This window comes from Epargyreus clarus, unplaced genomic scaffold (assembly GCF_041222505.1).
Source record: "Epargyreus clarus isolate Ecla_fem2 unplaced genomic scaffold, WU_Ecla_fem_2.2 ptg000018l, whole genome shotgun sequence".
NCBI lineage: Eukaryota > Metazoa > Arthropoda > Insecta > Lepidoptera > Hesperiidae > Epargyreus > Epargyreus clarus.
In genome coordinates this window covers 809150-835681 of record NW_027332226.1, presented here as the reverse complement: position 1 = coordinate 835681, position 26532 = coordinate 809150, and the positions used below count along the sequence as shown (strand labels likewise).

The window sequence follows — 26532 nt, the reverse complement described above, 5'->3', positions numbered from 1 at the left end:
TATAATGTAATGTGTTTTCAGACTACGAGAACATGTGCTATGGAAAGTAAACTATTTGAACATGTCAGATGACTGTGAACCCTGTGAAGCAATGACAGTATCGACAGTCAAAAATCTGGTAAAAACTTTGTGTTTCTCTTGAGTACCTGCGAACTTTGGAACGGTATGTGGATTGTAAGTTCAGTGTTATCGGGATTGTCTTGCATATCGATGATTGTCTGGCCAACAGTCATGTTTATGTTTGATAATAACCCGAGTGCCATGTGACTTGGCAATTCTTTTCAGGGAATAATCAATTATGTACGTACGTTATGTGACTTAACGAATGTTTTTGATGTCATGTGACTTGACATCAGCCATGTGACTTGGCAATTCTTTTCAGGAAATAATCAATTATGTACGTACGTTATGTGACTTAATGAATGTTTTTGATGTCATGTGACTTGACATCAGCCATGTGACTTGACATCAGCCATGTGACTTGGCAATTCTTTTCAGAAAATAATCAATTATGTACGTACGCTATGTGACTTAGCGAATTTATGATGTCATGTGACTTGACATCAGCCATGTGATTTGGCAATTCTTTTCAGATAATAATCAATTACGTACGTAAGCTATGTGACTTAGCGAATTTATGATGTCATGTGACTTGACATTAGCCATGTGATTTGGCAATTCTTTTCAGGAAATAATCAATTATGTACGTACGCTATGTGACTTAGCGAATTTATGATGTCATGTGACTTGACATCAGCCATGTGATTTGGCAATTCTTTTCAGATAATAATCAATTACGTACGTAAGCTATGTGACTTAGCGAATTTATGATGTCATGTGACTTGACATTAGCCATGTGATTTGGCAATTCTTTTCAGGAAATAATCAATTATGTACGTACGCTATGTGACTTAGCGAATTTATGATGTCATGTGACTTGACATCAGCCATGTGATTTGGCAATTCTTTTCAGATAATAATCAATTACGTACGTAAGCTATGTGACTTAGCGAATTTATGATGTCATGTGACTTGACATTAGCCATGTGATTTGGCAATTCTTTTCAGGAAATAATCAATTATGTACGTAAGCTATGTGACTTAGCGAATTTATGATGTCATGTGACTTGACATCAGCCATGTGATTTGGCAATTCTTTTCAGATAATAATCAATTATGTACGTAAGCTATGTGACTTAGCGAATTTATGATGTCATGTGACTTGACATCAGCCATGTGATTTGGCAGTTCTTTTCATGTGACACGACCATTTATTTACACTATTAGACACCGGTTATGGGGTTAACCAATTAAAGTTACGTGTTTTGTGTACCATGAGATTTGGCTTCTGTGGTTAAAATTGAGACTATATTATCCGCGAATCTAAAGTAGTTTATCCACTTCTTTAATATTATTGAATTTGATTTTTTTAAACTTTTGTTCGCGAGCCGTAACGGCTGCTCGTCAGAATGGCCGTGTGGGAGAATGCTTCATTTCATATATATAAATATTCCGTTTTTAAAATCACATGATATTAATTTCGAACTACCGCTCCGTATTAACAATTGGCTACCCGTATCATGGTATAAAAAAGGGGCGCGCAACTGTCAACAGATCAGAAGTTGTCCAATAGTGGGCACGGCACGGTGGTGCTCTGAACTGTTTGGTGTTTTGCTTGGGTGTTATTGTTACTATGGTGGCATTAACGCTTATTCATTTAATTATTTTAACTATATTTTTATAAATATTGGTTAAATTAGTTGAATCGAAATACCATTGTAGATCTACCTACCGGCGCGCCCACATATAAACGCATGTTATTCTAGGAACCCATTCTCCTTCTTAATGTGACAGAGCCGTTTCCGAAATAAGCCTACGCAGTTGCACAAACAAACATTTTATAACACATTTTTTTTCCAATTGGACTAAATTTGTTTATTTATTTCTTATTCACAACTTATATGTAACATTAAAAACACTCTTAATAATATACTCAAATTATTCCCATGTTAAACTTCAATGTCGAATCTCGTTAATTCTGCGGAAGATTTACTAAATAGGCAATGGACATTCGCTCGTATTTTCGAAAAAGGAAAACTGGTATAAATCAATCTACTCATCCTTCACTTCCCTTTCCTCATTTGACAGAACTTGACAGTAAACTATCTGAACTGTCATAAAGAGCGGAAATTTTCCCAAAAAGAGCATTACATCGTAATTAATACACGCAAGACTTTTGACACTCTGAATAGGGACCCATCATGACGAAAACACGCATGAGAATAGAGCAATTAACGCTTCTAACGAATTATTTTTAATTACAACTTCATTTTTAATGAATTTTGCACCTTATTTCTTACAAGGTAATGCGTAGTAATCCGGTTTCACTGAATGAATTATTGTTACAATTACAAAATTTGGTCACATACTCGCCCTACTTGAGACATGACATAACGACTAGGGCGGCCATTTTGGAAGGAAAAGTGAAGCGTCCCGCCAAAAAAGGAAAAGCGGCGTGACAAGAATGAAAATAGTACAATGAATGTTACGATTGTTAGCTAATTTGTCTATTGCATGCATGCATGCGTGTCGTACATCACGGAAATATTATTGCTGTCAATAATGAGAGCATGGACATGTGTAGATTATAAATTAATGTAAAATATATAGATTACAAATATTACCTACATAGGTGTTTCAGTGTCAGGCTCACGTTTATTTCCTATAAAGGTATATAAAACGTTAAAAAAACGACGACAATGAAGTAATTAATCAAAGTTCACGATATAAATAATAAATCCATTTCAGAACAGTTTATCATTAAATAATTCATAGAGTATAGTGACAATATTATTGTGAGTAAATTTTAATTATCTGTTTTTTCTAAAAAAAATATATTTTCGAGTGTGTTCAACACAAAAAAAAAACAAAATAGAATTTGGAATCCGTAAAACAAATGAAATATTATATAGAACAAAATACAAACAAATAGAAAAGAGAAAGTAATCCAAGAAAAATGTACATAATTATAATAAGGAAAAAAATTACCGGACTTATCCTAATTTTTCACGTAACATACACACATTAGTCACATAGACAAACAGTGAAAGTTCAGTGAGAATTTGTTGGTATAATGGCGCGTTTTTTAGACCATTCGCGCTAACAATTATTGTGAAAGTGTTATCTTTATGTCACTATTGCAACACCTTGTGAATTTAAGGTATAATAACATTGTTCAGACATTATTATAATTTATATTTATGTGGGTTTCGTGCGAAACTTTGTGTTTATGGTTTGTTTTAAATTCGCTACATATTATAATTATTCACGATATCATACATTATAATAATGCTTTCTACAACCATAGACACAAAGACTTGGTCGCATAATGGAAATGAAATTTCGCCATTTAAATAAAAAAATATATATTTTAAATTTAGAAGTCCTGTATATCAGTAGGATAATTACGTCGACGAATAAACGAATTGTTGCCTAAATGATGTATTCGTGCCATAAGTTAAGACGACTTTTCCTAATTTTTGAAAGTCACTCGCATAATGAGTTCACAAGATCCGACTGCGTAATCGAGTAACTGTTTGCTTAAATAACAAGTTATTATTGCCAATTGCAACATTGATAGATTGATCTTGCCATGATCTTACATTGACTCCCATTTACAATTAAGTAAACATTTTAACAGATCTCTTGAAATATCACTTCGACAAATCGATAATCAATTGGGTTGTTTCACCGTCATCACGTGTGCGATGAGCTATAAAAACTATAAATGACTGCTAACAGTATATCTAGGGGTCATTTTTAGTGTCTTTTCTTTTCGGTGAAATATATTGCTGATTTTGAAAATAAAGTTGGTTGAGAGTTGGTTTGCCTCATATACTTTATCTAGCTTAATAATTTATTTAATTACAGTAACATTTTTTTATATACCGTGTAAGATGTATTCATGTATGTAGCAAAGAAACAATATAACAAACATCGTTAACTTTAACATCAGTTTTTCAAAATCAAGTTATTTTATTTATTTAAAAGAAAAAATCTGAGAATGATAGAAACAGAATTGATTTTTTCTGAATCTACACTCACATTACCACATATCGTTAGTTAGAAAAAATATTATCGCTACTATTTTACTGTCGACGGTAAAACATATTCCTAAGTTGAAAAAGGTTAATTAATATAGGTAATATATTTTATAATAACAGCATATAAGGTCACATTATTTAAATATTTAATTGCTTAATGTATTTAGTAGCTTCTGAGATAAGTGTATATCTGTCAAGCTTATTCCTATCATCAATGTTAAAAATAAAAAATATATTACAATACGTTATATAATATTATATGTATATATATATTTTTTTTTACTAAAAGGTATGTGTTAGATTTTTATAACATTTATAAAAATATGTGACCACAAAGAATTATTACTATTATGTTCTTTATACTATTTATTTATTTTTGTACTTTTTATAGCCCACACAAGCCTATTGCTGGATATATACCTCTCCTAAGGCATGCTGAACCATACTGAGGTTATACGAACTCGGCTACGGCATCTGAACCTCGAATATTGAATCTCTGGAACCATCATAAATAAAAACCGATCAAAAAATAAGTTCACTCAAAATAAAATCATATCGAAATATTTTCGACAATCCGTTTACATGTCACTGGACATTACGCAAAGATATCTACTGAGATAAAAGATCAATGATAACAGATAAAATATTCTAAAACAGTCTAACATTCTGTCTATAAGTTGCATACCAAGCTCCGCGGTTGCCCAACTAGCGAAAGTGTATCGTGCATTAAATATTCAACAGCCAATAGTGTTCTGATACGAATTTTTATCACACCCCCATTAGAAAAATCGGAGACTTGCTCGGAAAATGCAATTAGGAGCTCTACATTTTGTTTATGCCAAGAGTTTTACGAAATTAACAAAAGAAGAATATGTTTTAAAGAGGGTAGAACTAGGATGGATCTGCCGGGATGCTTCCCTTTAGTAGGGTCTCTGAATCCCTTTTCAGGAAAGAACCACCACGTACCACTAAGTAGACTACATGCTCGTCTGCAATTTATATTATGCAAAAAATACGAGTATAACACCTCATAAAATTGCATTTAAACGAAAGCATAATAAACACACATTCCTAAGTTAACTACATATTTAATTCGTTATTTATCTAAAATATAAATTAAGCTTCTTACTGTTACGGCATTGTATAGAAGTATTCACTTGCTGCCTAATGCTCGATATATCAATTTCTGCCTATTAGAAAATTGCGTTAACCAATAAACCATAATAACCAATCTATCCGATTGGTTATTAATAAGGGATTCGAAACACATATCACGAATATCGCCGCGTCCGCGACCTCACACGCGCCGCGTTGCATACACCCAACCACTTAGACTCATAGCATATGCACATGCACAGTCAAGATCAATGCTCATATACGCTATTTAAATCGCCACATTTCCACCTGCTTAGCACTCCACACTGGTTGAACATTACGTCACACATTCCACAAGTAATTACATCGCTCCACTTTCGTCACTATTAAGTACTGATTATTAAATAAGAGTCGAAGCGGCCGTTACTAGCTCGCATAAATCAATTTTCCTCGAGCGAAATGGCACTCTAGTCCATCAAGCTGGTTATAGATAAATATCGTCATACGAATATTACCTAAGATTATTAAGGAGTCGTTGGGTTTTAAATCCACCTGAAGGTACGTGGTTTCTACCGCTTATGAACATATGTAGCTAACGCCAAATAGAATAGGGATAGCTCCTAAATACGATCACAGGTGCTTTTTCACTGTTAAAAACAAAAATGGTCTACTTATATGCAAGACATTTATCCCATGGACATTGGTTTTCAACCCCAGAAAAGATTTTGTACCCTAGGTCGGTCATACATACGTTATACCCCTATTAAGCTGGAACGCCTTATATAAATGTGTCTACCATAGGTTGGTACCTATGGGAGACACATTTGTGGGGTGACACATACACGTACCGGGTGTGGTACACCCTTCGAACCAGAATACAGCAGCGCTGCACATTGCTGTTGTAAAACAGAACTAGTTGTACCGGTGGTACCTGCGGAATCAAACCACAAAGAGTTCTACCACTCTTAAGTTACGAGCGCTTTGCAAATGCATGATGACAGATTAAACAGTGATATAATACTAATCACGCACAGTATTACACATATTACATCACGTATCTACCTACAAATCTAATTACGAAAGGTCGCGTCGCCCCGAGGACTAAACGTGCACTTTACCAGCTTTATCTCAAACCTGCTCTTAAAATGAACTAGTTCATGTAACCGGTATGCGGTGTGCGTATGTGTAAACAAAAATGTTTCATGTGGATTTTTAAACCAGTGCATATTCGGTGTATTTATCGGTCTATAAGATTCCTTTTCTACCCGTTGGTATTGTAGAAAGTAGGTAAGGAATTAAATTCTGGAGACGATAAACAGAGTCTTGCAAAGTATTTAAAGAATTGTAAATTTTCTTTCTTCAAAAGGCGAACATCCGTAGAGATCTAAAGATTTGGACGTCTTAATTGAACTAATGTCGTAAGTCCTCCTGATGTTAAACTGTGACCGCCGCTCATGAGCATCTGTAATCAGCTTTAAATAGGGTTAGTGTCCTACTTCAGGACTTCTAAAAGATAATACTTTGGACGAAAAAATTAATATGGCACACGAATCTCTGTCTTTATGTCACCTAACAACAGTCTAAACATTTCCTGCATTTTTCTACTGATTCTGTAACTACAACTATTATAAACTGGTCTTAACTTATCTTTGCTTTGTTATTATTAATACATCGTTCTATTGTATTCTGCACTTTAGTTGTAAATCAGAATTGTACATTTGGTGCCTCCATACGAATCACGAAAACATCTACCTTTATAATTAACATTAAATTTTCACACAAAATCCGTGTAGAACGGTAGCCAGTGTCCTCATTAAGACCACAATGTTAGTACCGTTTTGAAACACAACACTCCGGCTACCTGCCACTACAACGTATCTAGTTTTGCGAGCCATATTGAGAGCAAAATTAATATTAATTACTAGCTTTTACCTGCGACTTTGGTCGCTCAGAGGTTATCGACTGACCAATTCTATCACGGATCTATCGTTGTGGTAACAACTAAAAATCGACGTCGAATAATCGATTCAACTTTCGGTGGTAGACATCTATTGTTTAATGGCACTTTAAAAGTTATTTTTATCGATTCCTCGGGAACAGTACATGTATGTACAGGGATAAAAGGTACCCAAGATCCTTGTCTGGACCTCTGAGAACGTGTATACACATTTTTATGACAATCCGTTATGTACTTAAGACATGAAAGCGTAACAAACAAACTCACATTCACATTTATAATATTACTTGGTCAGGATATATAAGTTGTATTAATTACTTTATTCGTACGTTTATCTACAGTGGAATATTTGTAAGTTAGTGACTTAATTGCAACACTGCAGACCAGGTTTTACTTGTTTCTTATGCTCTCTACTTAATTTCACTAACATTTTATGTAAATTTTCTGAAATATAAATGTAATAAATAATAATATTAACAAATCGTTTTCTACTAATCCCGATTCGAAAGGTTTGGCAATATTTTCTGGGCTTGATTGTAATCACATCTGGACATCTGTAGATATCCATGGGTGGCAGTAGCTATTTACCATCAGGTGGACTGCGTGCTCGTTTGCAACTCCCATGTTATAAAATAGAGTAATTTCTAGGAACAATTTCTTAGTAATGTATCAAAATCCGTACCATCAAGTACGTAAATAAATATGCAACATTTAATCAAATACAGCTGAAACATGTGCTAAGTCCCCTGTGATAAGTTACACAGGCTTGTGGTCTTGTAAGCAAGTGGATCATGGAATATCAGAATTTTGATTTTACTCTTGTATGTCAAGTAATATGTAAGATGACAAATGAAATTATATAGGCATATCTAGAAGATTTTACTAGTGGTCGTATCAATTATAATTCTACAACAGACGTACAATATACCTATCTACCTATCCGCATTATAGCAGCATGTTCGTGTAGCTTCCCACTTGTGGGACGGAATCCATGCCTAGCAGTGAGCCCTTTAAAGTTGCAACCATATAAAATTTTAACGAATAACAAGCTTCACGACCTTTGCAACTCCATTGAACGTGAATCAGCTCATAATACTCTCAACAACCCTTTGATTGATGGTTACCTTAAGTGTCTGTTCACACGTACCACAACCACGCCACATCGAACCGTCAGAAAGTGATCAAGCAGTCATTACTTGTGAATAACCTGCAACTTCTAGATAGGTGCATTGTGGTAACGAACGTGTCTGCGATAAAGTAGACAGTCTCTCATGCGCCGTGTAGGTAGGGATTACGGGTACAGTACCGTCCACAATTGATATGGTCTACCTGGGTAAAATTATACACTTTGCGGCCGTTCACGCAGTTAGGCCACTATTTCATCGAGACATCATACAAAAAAAACCTTAAGGGACCACTTAACACCACAGTTACCAAATTAGCGACGTTGTCAATCTGCCGCCAGGTGAGATACATTATATTTTATTTGGATAAAATATAATATTTATTTTTATTTCTGGTCGCTGGCAATGTGTAAGACAGGAGCCCGTTGTAACGTGGTGTGGTTGTGCTACGTGTGAACAGGCACTAAAATTAGAGCCTTATGAATGACAGAATCATTTCGACACGGTGTAACTGTGACTAAGTATAGCTATTTGTCTCGTTAACCAGGCCTATATTAACACTGAGAGAACGTAAATTGTGTTTATTTATATTTAAATAGGCTTTTATATTTTATGCGGTAAAAAACAAACGGAAATGCAGCCGTCAAGTCATTTTACCAAGTCATTTTACCCAGGTTTCGTTATACATAATAGGTATTCTTTTTAATCTACAGCATTTAAGTATTAAACAATGGCAGTCCTAGCCTAGTGGATAAGAAACTCGGACTCTCAATCGAGGACTCTCAATCGAGGAGTCCGAGGTTCAAATCCCAAGCACGCACCTCTGATTTTTCAAAGTTATGTGTGTATTAGAAATTAATTATCACTTGCTAAACGGTGAAGGAAAACATCGTGAGGAAACCTGCATACCTGAGAGATTTATAAAAAAATCTTAAAGATATGTGAAGTCTACCAATACGCACTTGGCCAGCGCGATGGATTATGGCCTAATCCTTCTCATTATGAGAGGAGACCCGTGCCCAGCAGTGGGACAGTAATGGGTTGATGATGAAGTATTATACTTTTCAACCGTTAATAACTTTATATAATTGTTACACATAGTAAAACACATTTTTGTATGGGGATTTAGGTTATATTTCATATTGGTGATTTGATGACATTAATTAACTTATAGTACCAAGGTGTGTTTGCGCTTCTGTTTTCTTGTAAAAACTTTGGTATTTTCCGTATTTTAGACAAAGGTGTATGGAGGATTCTTTCAGAAAAAAACCGACTACTTACGCTTCGAAACTAAACAACCTATAAAATCATTAAAGTTACAAAATCAAGTAAACGTAATAATTATACATAAGTAATTTAAGATGATCTCGACTTACCTTCGAGGTATTTTACTCACTACTTACTTACTCAAATTCTCTCGTAAAACTTGTCGACACATATCTGCATACGGACTACCATAGAATATCTAGACAATTGTATCAGGTAGGTACAGTGTGGGTGACATTGCTGGGTAGTCGTGACCATGGTTGTGCAACCACTGGTACATATTATCATAACATCGCTCTATATACCATCTGTGGGCAGCGGTGTGCAATGTTCTGCATCACACGATAGGTGAAATAGCTGCCATAACTTTTACCTGCTTGCAATCTGTTGTACCTTTTGGTATCTATCTATCTTTTGCTTCGAGTATGTAATAATATGGTTTAAGTTTAACAAGAAGGTGGTACAAGCCTTCGTTGTAAGACTCTAAAAGCTCTTTACCTAACCAATTTCTGCGTAAAACTTAAAACAACAGTGTTAAACGCTGCTTTGTTTTATTTTGGAGGGTGTTAAAGCAGAGTCACTTCTGCGAGGTATTCGAACTTAGTAGACAGGGATAATAACTCTACCTATCTATTCTGAGCCTATAAGACCTATCTCGAATGGATTATTAATAGTTATTAGATACACTATTACTTTTGATTAATAAAACTTCATTTATATTGAAGTGTTCACTGGAAGTGCATATTTCATCTTGATTGTTAATTTTTTTAAAGCATAAAACATATTTAATTAATTACACCAATTAAGTATAACTTTTTACGCGCATACATACAAATACTTTCTATAGTACTACATGCATTTTCGTAGTACTTAATAGTAGTATGACTATTCACAACATTGTAAGACGTCGCCAATCATTTGCACATAGTAAAAACACCTGTCCCACACCTTCCGCATTGCTTATAGCCACGGAAATAGGTGTATGAGAGCTGCGCACAGATTATTAAGATCTCGGTAGCAGTACGTATGTAGAGTAGACTATTAATGATGAGAAGTTCGGTACTCCTCGTCGGAGGCTCAGGTTCGAAACCGATTCATTTTTGTAAATAAGACGATTGTATTTATAAACGACCCGCGTGTAGAGACATAATAACTGGTTAAATGTGTGTGTAATTAAAAAAATATTTTTCAAATTATGTACATATAAAAGAATTTTCAAATTTGAAACTTATTTTCTATAAATATTTCATAAGTCGTAGAGTATTGAAACAATGATAATTTAAATTTGAATTTTATTCGACGTTTAATGTGCCTTAAAGCAATTAAAGTGCAAATCTATGATAACAAATGTACAAAGACAAATAACATAGACAAAACATCTGATAAGTTATTGCGTTAGTTAAGCCATTATGAGATCTATATCAGGCAGACCGCGGAGCATGAAGGGTCATGCTCCCTGACCCTTTTATTCAGGAAGACCTTTGGGCTTTAGGACCGGTCTATGCCTACAAATCGTCGTAGATCGTAACCTAGTAACCTATAATGTTCATGGTCTAGAAACTCGATTACCAAACCAGTCTGACTCATTGTTAATGGTAACAACATAGTTGTCTTAAGGTGACAGAACCAGTATAGTTTGAGCGGGGAGGTACCACCGCCACACCTAATTGTAGCGTGAAACAGTTCGGCATTTCGGTGGACATGTTCAGTGTGGATGCCGACTGAGTCATATCTGGCGACCGTTTTAGCACTGAGGAGTATAAATACATGTGTGATCGACTGCAGGTAAAACACTTGTTACATGTGAAGTTTGTTACAGATATCTATGCCGACGGATACTTACGATCAGGTAAGTTGCATATTACTTCAGAGTTATAAAAACACGCCCTTCAAACTACGCCTTTTAAACTAGTACACAGCAGCGATCAAACCTTTTATAAAGGAGAAATAGGTGAAGCTCTGTAGTGAAGAGCGAAAAGCTGAAGAGGGTGGGAAGAGTCTAAGGTGAGTGAGTTTAAAGCACTCCTGTAGAGCATGACTTGCTTTGTAAATAATGAATACGATGCTATCTGGGCGTGGAATGCGGTTGGCCACAATGCGGTTGTCCGACCTTCGTACACCGAGCAATATCAGTAACGTTTTCATTAATTACTTCTCTATCACACCTACACTTGCTTTTATACCTGTAGACTCTACGTTGTATGACTCAGAAGTAATATTTCTTGGTTCGTTACTATTGGTTACCCTATAAATCACTTAATACTTGTCGAAAAAGTCTGTAATAATAGTTTTTCGGTTAATATCATTGCTAACGATAGAGTTCGGCGTACGGAGAGACAAATAGACGAAAATTTTAGCAAAAGGTTTATTCATTTCCCATGCATGAATATCAGCTTGAATTGAAATTATTTTGAAATTCCAGACTTAATTCAAAACGAGGTATGTTGAAAATGAACTTGAAAGAAACAGAGTGAATAAACAAAGGCAAACAATAATTATGTAGTAAAATAATTGCATTTCAAGTACTTAATATGCAAACTGTTGCTTCCTTTTGCTATAAAACTGAAATTATGCAAAATAATTAGATATAATCTCCGAATTACTCGGTGATCATGATAATATGTCGGCATGTGCTAAAATGGTTGGCTCAACGTGTCCGGTCTAATAAGCCTCGACCAAGGTTGCTCATATATGTTGTTCATATGTGAATGCTTCGACACAGACGAAGAAATTCAATAGACTGCTAATTCAAGACACCCATACACTTAACATATAGACCCACTTTAATTGTATAGCGCGCATTCAGCTCGAAGTTGACAAATACTGCGACGATTTCAAATAATTATTGGTGCTAAATAAGAAAACCTATTAGGAGTCTATTTAGTTATTACATCTTCGTTTAGTGCTTGGTGCTAGTGTGCCAAAGGCATCAGAAAAAACTATTAAACAAGGCCTTATTGATAAATAAAAAATCTGAAACCTATGTCCGCATCTATGATTACACAATCAGTATATGTACCTACTCAAGCACACCTACTAGCTTTATAACTTTAGTTGTTTTTTAATTATATAAGTAGCAAACAAGCTTGCAGTCCACTTAATGATACATCGTACATGCAATAGACGTCTATAATCAACCCCAGATAAGATTAGAGTATTGTGGTTGCCACGAATGCTTTACTACCCCCCTTTGGAATCTGCTGAAATGCCTCGTAAAAGTCTCTACCTTACCAGAAAGTTACTACTTTTTTTAAAGACAAATTAATTGTAACAGCAGTGCCTCGAGTAGAACCTGAAGGTGGTAGAAAACCCTTTGTGGTTCGACTCCAACGGCACCACTGCCTCACATATTTCTACCTAATAACAACAGTGTTAGGCGCTGCTGTATTCCATTTTGAAGGGTGTGGTAAAGGAGACACACTTTTCCGAGGCGTTCCAGCTTAGTCCTCAGGGGTAGCGGCGCATCTGTGGTCGACCTCAGGTAGGAATATCTAATCTTATCTGGGGTTGATTACAGATGTCCATGGGCGGCAATAGCCACTTACCATCAGGTGGACTGCATGCTCGTCTGCTACTCCTATATTATATAAAAAAATAACTACAAAGGAGTTTATCAACTTTGTAAGTTAGAGCTTCCGGAGTAGAACCGTAAAGATTTTATCACCTTCATAATTTAAACCACGGTACCTACCCTAGTCCTACATTGTAGTGTATTGCAACTATGTTAGGTAGAAGGTAGTGTCGAAAGGCTTGTCGCAAAGAAAAGTCTACATGGACGCAAACGAGAAATAAATAGCTCTAATCAAATGTCAATTTGACGTAGCTTTCGACACTGCGTGGTACCTTTCTATTCGTATATAATAGGTACGCAGGCTCCATAATATACAGGGTAGTTAATATATTTATACCCATTGTTAAGGACTGTGATTCTGACGGTGGTAGCAATGGACCTTGTTGGACACGATATCTGTAGATATAAATGCACTATATATATAATAACTAGCTGACCCGGCAAACGTTGTTTTGACATATAAATAAAAAAAATGGTAAGGGTAAACAAACCTTATCACTTAAGGGGTATGAAAAATAGATAATAGCCGATTCTCAGACCTACTGAATATGTATATAAAATTTGGTGAAAATCGGTAAAGCGGTCTCGGAGGAGTACGGTAACTAACATTGTGACACGAGAATTTTATATAGGATTTAAGTTAGGTACTATACTATAAGTTAAGTTGTTAGTAAATTGTATAAAATTTTCACGTCGACACGGCAGAATGAGAGAAGATTTGTAGCTTTAAGACCTTTTGTTAATATTTTATGCAAATAAAGAATTATGAATTATAACTTTTCTTAACCAATCTGCGTTAGATCAATGTAATGGAGTATAGTCTAGACCTTGCACAGTTGTGAAGAGTCTTTTATAATATAGAAGTAACGAACGAGCATGCAGTCCATCTGATAGTAAACGGGTAGCCCCTTATGAGAGCTGTAATCAACTCTAATTAAGATTAAATTCCTACCTGAGGTCGGCCACAGGTGCACAGCTACTACTGGGGAATAAGCTGGAACGCCTTGAAAAAGTATGTCTCCCTTATCACACTGTTGAAATACCACACCCTACAAACACACGACTGCGCTTAACACAGCTATTATTAGGCAGGAATAGGTGTTGAGGTGGTGCCGCCGGAGTCGATGCACATAATTTACCACCTAAATAAAATAAATATATGAAACCTTTATTTGCCATTCCGTTTTATTGTAAATATTTCGAGTAGTAGCAATTAATTTGATTCCCGGGGCGATACAAATCGTTCATCGTCAATAAATTAAGTATGGGTTGCCATGAAATGACTCCATCGTGAGCAATTTCCGTGATTGCTCGATTGTCGGTAATTCCAGTGAACTTTGCTCGATTTCAAACATTTTTGTTTTGCTAAATGCTAATACCGTTAAACTGTGATTACCTTAAGTGTATTTTGTGACGTTATTTTAGTGCATAGATTAGTAAAGATGACTCACTCCTAACAAGAAAACGTAACCAGTTTTGACAATTGAAATAGTTGTGTAAAAAAGTTTTACCACGTCTCCGTGCTAAATATTCCTAAAGTATTTGAAATATTTATTTATTTATTATATAAATTACGCAGTATTAGTTATTTATTCGTAAATTTTCTCTAAAAATGTTTTTTTTTGACAAGAATTCAAAAAAATAACTTACAAATAAGCCGTTTGTGGCTTCATTAAATTTCAAGGCGGCGAAGTATCTTTACTAATCTATGTTTTAGTGGCTAAAGTTAGAGTAGTTAAAGTTTTTAGTGTAAGTAGTTAGTCTCGTGGCTAATATTAGGGATGGTAGAGTTTTGAGGTTCGAATACAGCGAGACAGCTACAAAACTTAATTCTGCCTAATAACAGCGCAAGATCTAGCGCTGCTGTGTTCTGGTTGAAAGTACCGCAGACATACATTTCGAAGCATTCCATCTTAGTCATCGGGTATAGTAAGGCAACTGTTATGGTCATAACGGCTGATATAATCTATGTTTGCTACAAATATATACATATGCGGTAGTGACCACTTAATATCTATTATAACACAAGTGTAGCGTTTCACCTGCAAGCACCAATTTGCGTTTAGTCACCAACCAATTGTCTTTCCATCAAGCTATCCAAATGTTTGCTAAACTTAACTAATCCTAATGAACTTTTTTTTTTGTAATAATTTAGAGAAGCTACGATACTGAATAATCTAAAATAAAAATAGCTTATAAGTTTAAAGAAATGCAATAATGTACCTATATGCATTTTTATATATTTTTACTATGTAACTAATTATAGTGGCAAGTCATATTCGTTCTCGCTGGTGTAGGTCAAGAGCCTCGGCCAGTGATGGAAACTGCTTTCTACCATCACATGGTGCATACGCGCACAGTTACACGTGTTCATATAACTGTCGTAAGATAGAACCATCAGGGATCCATTAATTTTACACTGTTAGACACGGGTCAAACTGTGCAATTGCAGGATTGAAGGTTTGAAATTGAAAATACTCATAGGAGTGTCGGGCAAAAGCTGTCCTCATGATATGTCTACTTCCAAAAGTAAACGTACATTAATAAAAGTTTAAAATGCTGCCTGGTTATTTGAATCTCAAACTTCTGGAGTCAAATTTTAAGTCAGTGGTCTAACCGTTTTCTTCCGAAAAAATATATAAATTTTAACCAGTGCTTCTCAAATTATAAGGTACTAGCTGACCCGGCAAACGTTGTGTTGCCATATAAATAAAAAAAATGTTAAGGGTGAACAACCCTTATTACTTACGGGTTTGAAAAATAGAATATTTGAAACTACGATAGTAGCGAAGTCTGTCGAATCCAATGTGAAACATTCCAAAATCAACAACTACGTACGACTTAAAAAAATAATTAAAAAAACCTTTTCCCACGGACTAAATAATGAATCTAAACCATTCTCAAGTCCCCTTGAACACACACAACAAATTTCATCAAAATCAGTCCAGTCGTTTGGGAGGAGTTCAGTGACATACACACGCACATAAGAAATATATATATAAAGATACATAAACAGATAGAAAACGAAGTCTAGAATGAAAGCATTTCTATTTTTATCTGTGACTACTACCTCAATAGTAAACACAAATCACCACAAACTTACAAACTATAAATCGGTAAGTAATTTTAGTGCTGCACTGTTTTCAGTGTTATCGATTACGTAAATCTCGTCCGCGAATCGATTCCGCGTCGAATGATTACGAAATATCGATTCGTATCGACACGAGCGTGACGCAGTATTGACACGGATTAAGCGCTCCGTATTTTGCTTTTGAACTTATTATTTTATTTATCATTGTTTGTTTATCGCGATTATTTGTGTCAGTGTCGAATTATTACGTTTTCAACATTTTCAAGTTCAACTTATTCTGGTAATATTATGAATTATTATACAAGAATGGACAAATACATCAATGTTCTCATAAAAGATACTAAGTTTATGATTAGATATGAAATAATTAAAATTCGACCTCATAATCGTATTTCAATACATGGGAATTTTTTAAACTTTAAATAAAATAAATTATCCACACAAGTAAATAAATGTTATACGATAAGAAACTATATTTTGATTGATGTGTGCGTGCAGAAACCGACGGGTATATGAATCTGGTAGTCTGTTCACACATATATTACAAGGTAGGAAAAGTTATATCATTTTTATATTTCACTTATTTTTTGACAACGATAAATAAATGACATTTGAATATGATATAACTAAATCTACAACTACAATTTTCTTAATAAGTAATACCAAACCATTAAGCACCTTTTTGCCTTTTGTTTGTCAATGATTTTTTTTTCCTTTACATACTTTTGGAGAGCTTTATCTTTAGCTTTTATCAAAAAAAAATGAAATATTCAAATTCCTATTTTCGAATTTCAACCACTAAGCGAGCACTACAACTATATGTAATAAATATACTATAATTTTCAAGAAATTAAGAAACAAAACACTTAACAAAAAACTTTCCGATTTCTTGTTCAAATATTCCTAAGAACAAATAAATGTGAAATTGAATCGATTGGTCAATATTTTTCTCAGAGCTATAAGTTCAAGGCGTACAACGATCTGCCTGAGAATGTTACGCCGATACGGGTCCCATTGCGATGGACAAAACGAAATTAACACTTGCGAAATGGAATGTCGGTACTTCTGCAATACAATACAAGTGCTTGTGACAACCGATATTAATATAATACGAGGACGACGCTCGAGTGAAAGCATCTTCGCTCTACGTCTTACTTTGCAGATTATAAATAAAGAAAAATTATTTTTATTTGTAATTTTTTAAAATTAATTTGAAAACTAAGTATGAAACTGCCGACATCGTACTTTTTATCAATTAAAAACAACAGGAAATTCGAAATACGCGACGATTTTTAATCAATTCTTCGTCGACAGTTCATAGCACATCACTCTATGAACTCTTTACCATACACTATGACAATACCTAACATAAATATACAAATTCTATGTAACGACAATGTTATAACCTGCTTTTAAATTCTAAAATCATTTTAAAACATTTCATTGGAGCATTTAACACTTTCGCTTAAAATAGCTACGTAATAATTGGCAATTTATTTCTGTCCCAAACTTTTTCTTAACGGCGGCACATTGTAGTCTATTGCAATATCTTATTTAAAATTTCGAAGAAATAAGCAGTACTTATGTAATTTAACGTTTTTCGTTTAAGCACAGTAAATTATTATCATCGGAAACAAATTACCATTCAAGATTGTTTACTATAAATTCCAACGGTTACCTAGAGAAAAAAAAATGTTGCCATTTTTTTTGTTCCATTTATTCCACGTCGTGTAAGCAATTATATTTGGAAATATTTTTTGCTATACAGTGACACGTATTTTCAGTCAAAGCCTAAGAAATCACGACAATTATCTTCCATTTTTCTCATATTCGCACTATATTTAAATATGTGTAGACTACGTATAGATATTTGTCGTATTTTATCCCATTTAATAAGTATGTCGTATATCCTTGCCAATGCCTATTATGATCATCTGTAAGTTTTAGCAAAAAATATATTTTTAATCTACATTCTCAAAAATATGTTTTTTACATTGCCTGTGTACACACAAACTTAATCTACATGCATAAATTAGCGATTCTTGTATTTACAAGCTGCATTGCATTTATTAAGAGATTGCTCCACTTGACCCAGTCTGAAACACAAACGAAGCCGAAATTATATTTTTTAAATGCCAGTTCCATTATCATTTCGTTGCACTTACATACACATTGAATTAATTTACATCCTATCATGATTTTTTAATTTAATTATACAAATTATACAAATTATGTTGCCACGTGTATCTTTTAACAATATAATTATGAAATGTGTAAACTGTAAATTTAATTACCTCTATCGAGAATGTTTTAATTTTTTTGGCTACAATTGGGTACTTGACAGTTATAACAATAAAATATGAAATATGTCGGATATGATAGCTTATAAGTAAACATAAATTATGCAGTATTTCGTTTATTTTTTAATACGTTCTGAGTATTTTAATTTTTAAAAAGAAATTTTCGATTTTTTATCCGTGGATTTTAAATCCCAAAACGGCGACAGTGCTGCCTCAAATGTCATGTGACGTCACTACATCGAAACCAAACAAGACAAATAATAATTAAATCGTTTGCTGTTAGAGTTGGTTGAATTTATAAAATGTTGTGAACCGAAATGAAGCCATACTATATTTTATTAAAGCTGATAGCGTGAACCTGCTTAAAGAATCTCCATATATGCAGTGCAATAAATCAAAATGGATACAAAAACTTCCGTGAGATAACCTATGGAAATATCAAATAAACAACGTAAGTAAAACATTCTTTATATTTACATTTAATCATACCCGACAATTAAAACATTTCTTAACTGACTTCAGACAGAAGAAAGGTTGTCTTCAAGTGATTATTAAGATTTTTTGAAATATACTTATATTCTTATGTGAACTGTTTTAAGGTTATTAATTGGTTATATTTATATTTACAGATCTTCCCGACAATCGTATAGTGACGACGTTATAGAGTATGTGCAGTTTAAGAGGAAGGCAAGTTTGTGTTTCATGAAAAGTAAAAGTTGTCCTGAACACAAGGTACATCAATGAAAATGAAAATGTGATGACTGTCCTGCCTAGAAGAAGTGAGGAGCCAAAAGTTGCGAAAGTGGGCACCAGTCTGAAATACATAAAGTAAAGTACACGGGAAATAGTACTTCTTTACTTGCGTAACCTACCCAACAAGATGAAGGAAGAAAAGTGACCATACAGTTCCTATTATTGCATTGCAATTTAATTCTGAAAATGACAGTGATAAAAATATATATCCATTTGTTACGGAAAATAATTTTAGTAATGAAGAAAAGCAGACACGCAAGCAGCACAAAAATTTAGCTTAGGTGATCTGTAGTAATTATTGTAAGTGTAACATATGATAAATATATACAAAAGTTCTACTGTGTGTACTCACTAATAGAACCATATAAACCAAATAAACAAAGAAATCGGTTAATAAAATACTAATATTAGCAAATCATGTATTTTTAATTATACAGTCCTGTAACTTAATCAGTGCACATGCACCATCAATAATAACACAGTCATGAAATATTTTAATTGTGTCCTATTAATTACAGAATGGGCCCTTAAAATAGAATTCTCATAGACGTCTTATAATTCTATTCTTATCATAGACATCTATATAATATATTAAATATATGAATACTTCCACTTGCTGTTTTGTTTTGATTACGGCCCGTTCCAATGATTTGGAATTGACGAATCACTCGAGAGTTACTAAATTTATTCCTTTTTTTCAATAATACTTCTCTTACATAGATAGTATAAAATGTCATTGCTTGCAAACAGAGGATTTAAACATATAAGAATCTGCAAGTTCTTTAACGTTTATGAGATTTGGGTTTAGGAACTTGTATAAGCAAATTTGTTAGGATATTTAGCGATCGTACTTGAACACATCGTCACTGCACACGCCTTGTAATTTGACATTCTTGCAATTGTACTAATAAAAGTTAAATAATTCCCAAGATTTCCCCTGAAGTATGTGTAGCGTCGAAGTTTATTTCTATATTTTCAATGTGTTGACGTCACGCTACGAAATGACACTTGACCGCCTGTTTTGGCGTAACGTTCCGCTTACCGTAATAAAAATATGTTTTTTATTAATAAATAGCCCTTTTTTCGAAAAAATGATCAATGAAAGGCATATATATACGTATATGAATTCATTAAAACAGTTTCCCAAAAAGTGTCAAGTAGCCAATTAACAACTATTATATTCAGCATTATAAATTTCAGAATCTCAATCTAAAATACTGAAACATTTTGATCTCTCTATTTACTTTTTACTTAGTAACATTATGATTTGATAATACAAGTAACTTGATTTTTAAATTATTATTTTTGAGCGGTGTTTCAATATCAGGGCCACGAAATAAACTAAAAATAATAAGGCATTATCTACAGTCAAAACAATGCTCCTAAATAATGATCAATGATTACCTAATGACTGTTCATGATTAACACGATCAAGTCTGATAATTCCTTAATGCGTTTTGTTGAATGAAATCAATATTTCAATTGAAAGCGATAGGATAAAATCCAACATTAACCTCGAACTTTGAATCATTTAAATCAATCAATGAAATGAATCCACGCAACGCTCATCCATTCTGTTTCGCGCGCTTTCACTCAGACAGCTGACCTTGCACCCGCCATGTTTGATTGGAGTAATTAAAACCGCCATTTTCAACAGCCGCATGTGGAAAAAACCTTGAGAACTTTCATTAGACTGGAAATTTCTAGATCTTTGTTATGTTTCTTTCTAGAACTTAGTATCTGTCCTAAAACGGTTATACAGTTTTTGCGAACAGTGGGTAATAATGCTGTAATTAAAAATACTAAATACATATTTCTTCATTACGACATTATGTACCCATTATGTACCTAATAAAAAAAATAACTGCATACTGAACAATGACTGAGCATATTAAATTGTTTCATAAAATCAACTTTAAAACGAAAATTAACAGTTTATAATAATATTAACGTTCGGATACGTGGACTAATTTAAAACTAATTTATAATAAATTATAAACAAACTTCATCACATGCACTCTCCAAGTTTATTGACTTTAGAGTAATGTCGATGCCATGTTTGTAAAACCGGTATTTTATGAATGTCTAAGATTCCCGCGACCTAAGGTCACACACGAATGCATAAACGCAACGGGAAATATAATCAGGATATTATTATAGATATTATATTCATCCTTATTCATTAATGTAATTGTTTTGAGTACTTATATTTGTTTATAATACATCAAAAGTACTTATTTACTAAGACAAGGAACTCTTAAGTACTAAATGTCAATAGTCATTTGGCTTTATGTCCTCTGCTAAGCCAAATAATACCGGTCGGAATGACCAGTCATTGGGTCTCAGGAGTTTTGAGGTAGTATTAGATATTTATATACCATAATGATTAAATGAGCTTTGACAAATTCTAAGCTAAAATAATTCTATGAAAAACCACTAGAAAACAAATTTCACTGCGTTTGTATTACCGCTTATAATATCTACAGCGGGTTATATACCGAATAATCATCCGCTCTGCACCTCTATGATCGTAGCCTAAAGCATAACGGATACGTTTAATGCAATTTAATGGCTGGGATCATTCGAGAGCAGGTGCCGGTCACTTCGGGATCAAGATTAGAGAAAGTTATGTGGTTGATCGTGAATCGTGATGTGCTGAGTTAGATGTGATATTCTGTTGCTAAGACGCGCGGATAGCGCGGAGGTGCGTAGAGTATTGTGAAGAAAGTAGTCATTTATTATATCGTTATTCAAAGCACAGTAAATGTTTCAGGGCTTGGAAAAGTAAATTTTACATTGTCTTAGCCGTTATAAAGTAGGAATAGAATATTCGCATATTTCATAATTATGATATATCGGTTTTTTACATTACCATACCAATAAAATAAAATAAGAGTAGAGATAGAGCCACTAGGTTCGAAAATGGTAGATTTAAAATATACTAAATGAGCTACAGCCAGAGCCAGATAACATATCAAATGAAGTAATAAAAACAGCAAAACACATTTTAACTTCCCCTCTCACATGTCTATTTAATAAAATATTACAAGAACAAAAAGTACCAGAAAAGTGGACGTCATCAGATATTATACTTCTCTACAAAAAAGGAGACCCTGCGGATGTGGGAAACCACCGACCTATAAGCCTGCTTCCTACGATTTACAAGATATTTGCTTCATGCCTAGAACAAAAGATAAGTCCTTTCATTGAAAACTGTCAACCTGTAGAGCAAGCAGGCTTCCGCAAAGGATATTGCACTATCGATCATATCCAAGTAGTAGAGCAAATCATAGAAAAATACATAGAGTTTAGAAAAAACTTATATTTAGTATTTATTGACTATAAGAAGGCGTTCGACTCTATATCGCACGAAAGCGTCTGGAATACGCTAAACAAACAAAATGTTCCAAATGTGTACATTAACATATTAAAGGACATATACCAAAATAGTACAAGTAGAGTAAAACTAGATCAGACCGGCTCTACCATCCAAATCCGCAGAGGCGCAAAACAAGGAGATCCGCTGTCCCCAAAAATCTTTATAGCAGTCCTGGAGGATATGATAGGGAGCCTGAACTGGGCGCAAAAGGGTATTTTAATAAATGGAAAGTATTTGCACCATCTACGATTCGCCGACGATATTGTATTATTCTCAGAGTCAGCAGTTCAGATAGAGTCAATGGTAAACGAACTTCGTTTCGCCAGCCAAAATATAGGTTTAGAACTAAATATAGATAAAACTAAAGCAATGACAAATAGTGTTCAAACTCCGCTAATGATAGACAAAACTCCGTTACAATATGTAGATAAATACGTGTATCTTGGTAAATTAATATCGTTTAGGAAAACAAGACACGTAGACGAACTTCACAGAAGAGTAACAGCAAGCTGGGGGAAATTCTGGGCTCACAAAGAAATCTTCACATCGGATTTACCAATGCATATAAAAAAGAAGGTTTTAGAATCTTCCATCTTTCCCTGCCTCACATATGGGAGCCAAACCTGGATTTTCAATAAGAAAAACAGAGATAAGATCGAAAAAAGTCAAAGGGCGATGGAACGAAGTATCCTAAACATTCGATTAAAAAATAGAGTTCGTAGTTCAGAAATCCGTAGGAGAACGGGGGCTATGCATGTCCTTCAGCATGCCATGAAGCTGAAGTGGCGTTGGGCGGGGCATTTGGCACGCACAAATGACAAGCGTTGGACGAAGTTAGTCACGAAATGGAAAGGACCAGGGGGTATTCGAGGAAGAGGCAGACCTCAGGAGAGATGGGAAGATGAAGTAAAAGAAGTTGCTGGGAAGGAATGGACGAAAAAGGCTCAGGACAGAGAAAAATGGCAGGCTCTGGAGGAGGCCTTCACCCGTAGAGGGGTCCTTACAAAATAAATATAGTAAAATTAGACTAACAAATGTTTAAAATAATTAATTAAAGTAAGAGATACATATATAATATCATACATTAATAAAGATAATAATAAGTTGATAATAAAAATTGTAATAAATAATGTAATAATATATAATAAATTAATAAACAAATGTTAAAATATCAGTGTGCTGAACGTAAATAAAAACTATTAATAACAAAACAATGAAATGAAATAAATAATGCATGTGTATTTTATATAATATTAATGTAAGGAATAAAGGGCTTTTTTATTTTTTATTTTTTATTTTTATTTTTTATTTTTATTTTATTTTATTTATTTTATTTAAATGAGCTACATGAAGAGGACTGAAGAAGCGTCAATAAGTCAAGCATGCAAGTAAGCTATTACTTAGGTTTCAAGGATTCTTCTAATAGAAATTGGTTCTTTATCACGTACCGTGCTAGACATGCTAATAAGAGCTGAGCAAGCCTTCGTTGAAGACATAAAAACCTGTATTCTAATACAATTAAGTTAATAAGCTGATAATTACTGTCCTTCGTCGTTATTCGCCATTACATAGCTGTAATCTACAACAATAAGGTACATAACCAAGGTCTAGGAGTCATATCCGGTCTTTTATTTCACACCGCCTCGCGTACAGATCCTGCGCGATTTCACGAATGTCGTGAAATATGGCGGATTTATCGTGGCCGTGAGACAAGTCGTGAATAAGACTGCTTGAAATTTAGCCGCGATAGGCAAGGATATTATGTGATACAAATAAAAGCCAGGCTTGGATATGCTAGCATAAATGTAACGTTATGAAATTGTAACTGACTTAGGTAACTGGCATTTTATAATCAATTTTATTGTAAAAATATTAATGTATAGTAATTTGTTGTTTGTTACATAATCATAATCTCAATTATATTTCCATAGTGTAACTGTAAAGTTATACATTGAGAATCATCAACAATGATGGACTTCTTTAATTGAAGGATGTTTTTAAATAGTTAAAAGTTAAATCTTGGGCAACTAGTCTATTTTATTATACAGTTTCCTTTAGCACAGTGTACTTACATTGCAATCAATGGCAAACGATATTTCATACAAAAAGCTATGAGCAATTAACTGTTCTCAGTGAAATTCCTGTTGGAGGTTCATTTACGTTGATAATGTTGTCAGTTCATATAACTAGTTTGCATAACTTCAGCCTGACGTAATGTGTGGGCAAAAGGCTGTGATATTGACTAGCATTTATTAAATACAATCCAACACATTTATCACACATACGTTGCCATTATTCTTTTCATTATTACTTCACTTGGTGCAAAATTCACTTCAAAATGTCATGACTAAAAATGAGTGTTCGCGATTAAAATACGTAGTTATTAATGATCAGCAACTAAGATTAGACAGACAGAGGTTTTTACAAAATGCTAAATCTAAATTGTTTCAAAGGTAATAAACATTCTTTGTAATACTTAGATTGATAAATAATACGTAGATCGATAAAATTTATTTAGCTATTAAAATAAACAATAAAATCATTCATGTCTATTACTAAAATAAGTATTTACTATACCAGCCAGTTATAATCACATTATTAAATCTTACAAAACTCTCATAGCCGGTACGCGTATCCAAATTATACAATGGGTGCGTTCAGAAATTGGGCGAAAGTTTTAATTCATTGTTTGTTTAAAAGTTCTTCGGCTAAAGTAATTATACCCCATAGTGCCTTTGTCTCTCTTTCTTTTTATTTCACGCTCTTAATATTTTGATGAAAAGCAGTGATAGCCTAGTGGTTAAGAAACGCGGCCTCTTGATCGAGAGGTCCGGGGTTCAAACCTCTGATTTTCAAAGTTATGTTCGTATTAGAAGTTAATTATCACTTGCTTAAAAACGGTGAAGGAAAACATCGTGAAGAAACCTGCATGCCTGAGAATTCTTAAAAAAAATGTTTTCAAAGGTATGTGAAGTCTACCAATTCGCACTTGGCCAGCGCAGTGGATTATGGCCTTATCCTTCTCATTCTGAGAGGAGACCCGTGCCCAGCAGCGGGACTATAATGGGTTGATGATGATGAATATTTTGATGTAAATTGTTCAGTTCAACTGAAACCGACTAGTTGGTGATAAACTTAAAATATTACAACGCACAGTACCAAAACGTTACATAAAATAGGTACATTTTATCAGCGTCATTTTAGCATAATTTTACTAATGAGATCATTAGTCAATGGTAAAGTAAGAGTGTTATCTCTAGGGTCAAAATTCTTAGACAAAACGGTCACTCATTCGATCGAATAATTTGTAAAGAAATAAAACAAATACATTTTGGCGATATGTCGTAAGAATAAAGTGCAGTTAGTCTTTATTGAATTAATAGCTTTGTCCATTGAATAGTACGATAATTTACCTATGTTACCATTAAAAGTTTCGTAAGTATCCGTGTAGCAAAGACTGAAACACCGAAACGTTCTTGGCAATTTGTTTAGAAATGGTACTCTGTGGTAGCCATACCTCGTCGATTTATCATCGTTGCCACAGAAATAGCTACATGTCTTTCAAGCCAAAGATCTCATGACCATAGATATCTAAATTCTATATTAAGTTCTGTGGTCGAAACATATTGCAAAAGGAATTTATATCGAAATACATACCAAACTATTCCAAACAATAAAACCAGTAAGCGCAACCATTGAATATTACGTAAAGTAACAACATGTAATGTTTGCGTGCCTGTCTCCATTCATTATTGTTACGGATGTGTCCATCTGTCTGTCTCGATCTTCCGAATAGCTACACGCGATTACAAATGCTTTGTAACAAAATTAGTTTAACGACTCATGTAGTATGTAAATCGCTGCCTAATATGCCAATATTATTCAACGTTATA

The 26532-nt window shown here is 34.0% G+C and overlaps 1 protein-coding gene and 1 long non-coding RNA gene across 2 annotated transcripts in view; one reads left to right on the top strand and one right to left on the bottom strand.

The window, feature by feature from the left end:
• Positions 1–26532, bottom strand: part of CPH28 (cuticular protein hypothetical 28) — a 56736-nt gene that overhangs the window by 8080 nt on the left and 22124 nt on the right. The gene's annotated exons all lie outside the window — the stretch shown is intronic.
• On the top strand, positions 18768–19876 carry LOC140749896 (uncharacterized). The gene is made up of 2 exons (XR_012103138.1): positions 18768–18958; positions 19137–19876. It is a non-coding gene; the product is annotated as an uncharacterized LOC140749896 (long non-coding RNA).